The sequence below is a fragment of the Puntigrus tetrazona genome, chromosome 8, assembly GCF_018831695.1.
Source record: "Puntigrus tetrazona isolate hp1 chromosome 8, ASM1883169v1, whole genome shotgun sequence".
NCBI classification, from domain to species: Eukaryota; Metazoa; Chordata; class Actinopteri; order Cypriniformes; family Cyprinidae; genus Puntigrus; species Puntigrus tetrazona.
In genome coordinates this window covers 5964262-5970306 of record NC_056706.1, presented here as the reverse complement: position 1 = coordinate 5970306, position 6045 = coordinate 5964262, and the positions used below count along the sequence as shown (strand labels likewise).

Below are 6045 nucleotides of genomic sequence, written 5' to 3'. Positions count from 1 at the left end.
CCATTTCATAGTTTTAACGTAATGTACAGGTCCTGTAACGTAACGCCCACCTGGAGGGCAAAACACGGCTTTCTGCCACGGATCGCAAGTATAGTAATACAATTATTGCTATATTATTAAAGCCAAATCAGGCTATTAATGATGCATATGTTGTAGAAACACAATGTGCAAAGTTACACATCAAACGTTTCCCTTAGAAATCAAGTTAAACAAAAACACGCATTGCATTCTGGGGATCTTGCCTAGTAAAATACGAACAGCATCATCAACGGGGTGTATATTGCTTTAGATATTTTCATATCGCTCTTTTAATAGACAAAAGGTACTTTAAGTGTTTTCACATTAAATATTTTTGAATGTCCTGATGTTTTTAGTGATTGAAATATTGCAAATAATGGCTAAAACCTGCATGTTTTTCCCACATTTATTTATTTTTATCTAAATATTTATGGCTTGAATGGAAAATCAACAGGTTTGTGCTGCAGTTTCACGGATGTTTTGCCCTCCAGGTCCGCCGAGCCAGTCACGTGACTGAAAACTATGAATTGTGACGCACATCCGGGTGAAATGTCTTCTTGAACGAGAGAGAAAAAATAAATAAAAATAGAACTGGACTTTTGTTGACAGGGAATTGAGTGCGTTGTCGGATTGTTTGCTAATTGTTGCGATCACAGCCGGGAAGAAAAAGAGGGAGTGAGCGACGAGGACGCATGAATTAATAATATCAATAATGAATCATTTATAGTAAACGCTGCAATATTTCATTAAAAAATCATTTTGGTCTCACGGTGACGTTACATTTCTTTAAAGTTGAAGTTTTTTTTTGGGATGCTACTATACCGCTGGTGTGAAGGAAGAACTGTGTTTATTAGGTTTTGAGAAACCTGTCCGAAAACACTTTTTCCGGTTGCGGCTGGTTAGGCTCGTGATGCAGAAATGACGTTACTTTTAAATCTTAAAGCGAGTTCTCATTAAACCGCTAATTTTCACAGGCGACATCCAATCGTTACAAAAGCAATCAGTAATCTCGCAGATTTATCCCAAACAGTTCAGCTTGATTACGTGAATTTGACAAAGCTGCTTCTGTGTGAGTTGGCCTAGGTTTTGCGCATCACAGTATTACAATATAACCTTTTTTTATTTGCCGTGAACGCCTGATAATATGGCCACATCTTTACACCGACCTCTAAATACAGAAAACAAGCAAACGAAACACGCTGACTTCCTGTAACATAACCATTTAAAGGCAATAGTACGGCACATCAAAACACTTTAACTATGTTTTAACTCCCTTAATTGCGCTTTTTTGAAAGTCAAAGGGCTGCTGCTGAGTCTCACTTCAATTTAAAGGAAGACAGCTTTTTTTCGTTTGCTTGGCAGATTATGTATGAAAACCACGTTAAAGCTCCACGGTGTTTTCTGCTTTACCTCTACACCATGTACGTTTTAGAGCTGACCGTTTCGCCACGTGTACATACATGAACAGGAGACCGATACGAGAAGTCATTTGTGTTGAAGAAAATGTTCAGTGCAATTCATGTACAATTGCCTCTAGAATTATTAAAGTTTTATTTAGCTATTTCAAGGTTCTTACTTTTATTTGTTAGTTTCTGTACAGTCCAAGAAAAATACTGTTGTTGAGGAAAAAAAAAAAAGATATATTGTTTCACCTGTGTAAAGTTAAGTAAAAATGCTATGGACAGAATGTATATATCCATGTAGAATGCCATTGTCAAGATGGGTGCACTTCAGTGAGTGCCGTTCAAAATAAAAGCAAAGTATTTGTCCATGAGTGTCATCACTGACGTCTTTCTTTAAAAGCAAGCCGTGACGTAATACAATAGAATATCTGTGATGTATTTAACGCATTTTATTTCAAAAGAGTATGTGGAATTTCACACTGCTTCTTTTGAATGTAATTCAATGGCGAAAGGTGTTTTTGTGTGTGTGTGTGTGTGTGTGTGTGTGTAATTACTGGACCGTGCTAACCTTGACTTCTTCATAACGGTACAACTCAATCTCTTGAAATAATATGATAGTTGTTTGAGACCATAGCGCCATCTAGTGCTTTTCAAGTGGATGTGCACAGTTTTTGTAATTTGCTTTTAAGGCAGATAAGGCTATTAAAGATAGGATATGTAGGATATTACATGTGATGTTGATCAAAACAACTGAATCCTACTGACAATCAAGATTTTAATTTTATGAAAAAAAAAAAAAAAAAAAAACTATTGTAGTATAATATACCCTATAGTTGTAGAAAAAGTACAGTATTGGGTAAAATAATTTTTTATACTACCGTGGTTGTTATATTACCACAAACAAATTAAACTACTTTACAGAAATAGTACATACCATAAATGACTATCATTTTTTTATGTGGGTTGTCTTCATTCACTAAATTATTTAAACTCATCCTGTCTTATTTAGAGGTCTGTTATACACACTGTAGATTGTATACTTGAGTATATAATTCAGTTATATAGCAAATAATGCGTTTAACATGTTGCCAGTCATGAATTAAGTTTATTTTAAGAGGATAAAAAAAAAAAAACGATACTGTTTCTAAACACCATTAATTTCGAATCATGATCAAATGTGAATAAAAAAACACACATGACTCAAGGATAACGGATGTTTTTTGCTTTTTTTTTTCAGTAGTATAAATGCCATTTCGCAGACGAAATTGAAATCTAATTTCTCACAAAGGTTTGGCTCTGTTAAAAATCCTAATTTTGGGCTGACATCTAAAAACAGTGACACTCTAAATCTTCCTCATTAAACAATACAGCCTGTCCTAGTGAATGATATGATCTCTCTCAGTAGTTTTACCACATATATCGAAAATTAAATAATTTCCCTGACTTTATAACTTTCTAAATGTTTGACATAATGAAACCTTTAGAGGAATTTAACATTCCCCTCAGCCATCTCCTGTAAACTCCTCACTAGCCTGCAGTGATGGCTTTCAGACTGCTGGTCCTCTTCATGAGGGTTTGGCACAAACAGCAGTCCAGACGCCTTCTTTCGATGCTCCTCGATGGGAACCAGGAAGCGCTCTAGAGGAATCTTCTCATCTACTGGCATATTGGGCATCACATAGGACCGCAGCTCCACGTCTCCCTTGGCTTTTCCAGGATCACCACCTTAAAGAAGTGAGTCGAATGCACGGCTACATGGTTCTTTCCCAAAACCTGATACTTCACATACATTTTCCCGCCAGGTTCCTGTCTGTAGGTGCAGAGAGCGAACAATTAGGTTCTATCAATTCATTTATAATATCGGGTGATTAAATAGTTTTGATTTCAGGATCTCGAGCAGTGCTTTTTAAGAGCGTATTGATAGGCTTGTACGGGGGCAAGTAGAGCGGTCCGTACACACAAAGACATTCTGGTAATGCTTAGTGAGAGAGCGTAATAATATTTCTCCAAGTTGTTCCATGCGTTCTGGGTTTAGATGAGGATTCATGGGAAAGAAATCTGCAATATTAACAGCCATAATTATCCGCAAACGAAAAAAAAAAAAAAAGTAACCACATGCATCCCTTTTAATGGTTGTGTGTATTATGTATTTTGTCTAAATCAAATGGCTGTTATTTATTTAATGAAGTATGAGTGGCCCCTGCTGGCGATATGTTGCATCTTCAATTCTGAGACCACGCCCTTCCGTCTAATAAACGCTCATGCAAAGATGCATTGATGTGTGTCTCTGTGAAAGCCCGCAGTTTTCGACGTGAGAAGAGAAATTTAAGGTATTTATTAGTTTTCTGTTTCAGGTATGATTATCTGTGTCAATCAGTTTACACTGTAATGCTTGCAATCTTACTGCGAATCAGTCTGTTTTGAAATTAAGAGGAAAACAGACGTTTTGTGTAAGGAAAAATATCATATATGGCGGTGTTAAAAACAATACAGTGTATGATTAGCTATTGTCTGTGTTTATTTAAGCCCTATTAGGTCGCGTTTACACCAGCGCTTTAGAATGAAGACACTGGCGTTTCCAAGCTTCTAAAACCTAAACTCTTGTCACATGATCTTTTTATTTAAATATTTTTGTTTGTTTTAATATGTTTGTGTTTAATATCTTAGAGAAAGTTAGTATGTGCTGCTTAGGCAGTGCTCTTAGAATAAATATAACAGATTCATTTAGAGTATTGCAGCATGGCCTCTGCGATACGTGTGTTTCATACTCGCACCCTGTTGCCATTATGTGTGTGTGTGTGTGTATGTGTGTGTATATATATATATATATATATATATATATATATATGTGTATATATATATATTGTATATATATATGTATATATGCTATCTGTATATATACATGTATATGTATACGTTTGATATATATATATACATGTTGTATATATATATATATGTGTATATGTATATCTGTGTATATATATATATATATATATATATGTATATATAATGATATATATATGTGTATATAATGTATATATATATGTATATACTTATATGTATATATATATACGATATGTATATGCATATATATACATATATACATATATATACATATATATATATATATATATATGTATATATATATATATATACGTATATATATATATATATATATATATATATATATATATATATATATTAATAGTATATATTGGATAATAAATGATATGAAAATAAATAATAAAAAGTGTATTACTTAACGCATTACTAATAAACACTTTATAGGTAGCATTTTTGAACTGATTATTATTACTTTTTTTCTTGGATTTTTAAAATAATTAATTAGACGAACGGTATAAATTCATTATTATTAATACTAAACAAATCACTGATAAATGTACATTGAAAAATATAAGTTACATATAATGCATATATGTGGTGTTTTTAAAATGGATTATTAATACCATCTAATGACACGTTTTTCATTGTAAATGTAATGTCTTAACAGCAGTTTGCAGTAAGGCCTCATTGAAGAGGGGCTGAGCATCTGTTATACGTGGTGAGTCGCTCACCTCTGCGGTGACACATTGCTCAGGTAGAAGGTGTCATCCATGGCTTTCTGACTCCATTTCCTCTGTGATTGGCTGCTGCAGCCAGGTGACTCCTATCAAATCCACTGCCCTTGTAATCCGCATTGCTCGATCTGTGGTAAACACGAACTGAGTCGTCCTCTTTGAATTCGCAGAACTTTCTGGGTCCGAGGTCCCGGTTACCGTGTCGGGGTTGAGCTGCTCTATGACCCAGGCCGCGGTCCTGTTTCTGCAGGGTCGTATGGAGGTCACGTAAGACTCTCTGTTCTTGATGTTGGACAGGGAAGGAAAGCCGTACTTCATCACAGCCGTGGATCTGCTCACAGCGAGCTGTCCCGGCTGGTACGGGCTGATCTCTGACGCCGCGTCGACTCTTCGGGATGGGGATGACCGGGACGCGGTCCAGCAGCCTGCCGCTGTGACTCGTCTCCCGTGTTTTGTAAGGCGATCGCCGGTTGCTGTCAAGGTGGCACCGATGCCTATGCCAGCCGTCACCGACAGCCCGGATAATACCCACCGCGAGCAGAAGACACGATGCATCATTCACTTAATAAATACAGTTAATTAAATTAAACGAATAAAGTGCAGTTGTTTTCCCCACTGTATGCACGCGACTCCGGGCGGAGCTCATTCTGCACTCAGTTAAACAAACGCACACAGGACATTTAGTCGCATGTTTATGACATCACGCTTCTTTTTTAAAAAGGCAGAGCCCAGTTTCGGAATTCAAAGTTTTGAGCCATCCCTACCATTTGGACTCATTTTCAAATCGAAACACTCCCCAATAGTGCAGAATATTTCGTTTAATTATTCGTTTAATTATCTTTTTTATTACTATCACAATTATGTCCAAACAATTTTGTCATTTTAAAATTTGATTTGAGCTGGTGCATCTTTGCTACTTCTAAAATGGATGTGTGTGTGTGTGTGTGTATATATATATATATATATATATATATATATATATATATATATATATATATATATATATATATATATATATCCACTGTAAGCAGAGTATGTCAGTTCCC

At 35.5% G+C, this 6045-nt stretch overlaps 1 pseudogene; it reads right to left on the bottom strand.

Annotated features, from left to right (window-relative positions):
• Positions 1–2925: 2925 nt before the first annotated feature.
• LOC122350919 lies at positions 2926–5554 on the bottom strand (annotated as a pseudogene).
• Between the last annotated feature and the right edge of the window lie 491 nt (positions 5555–6045).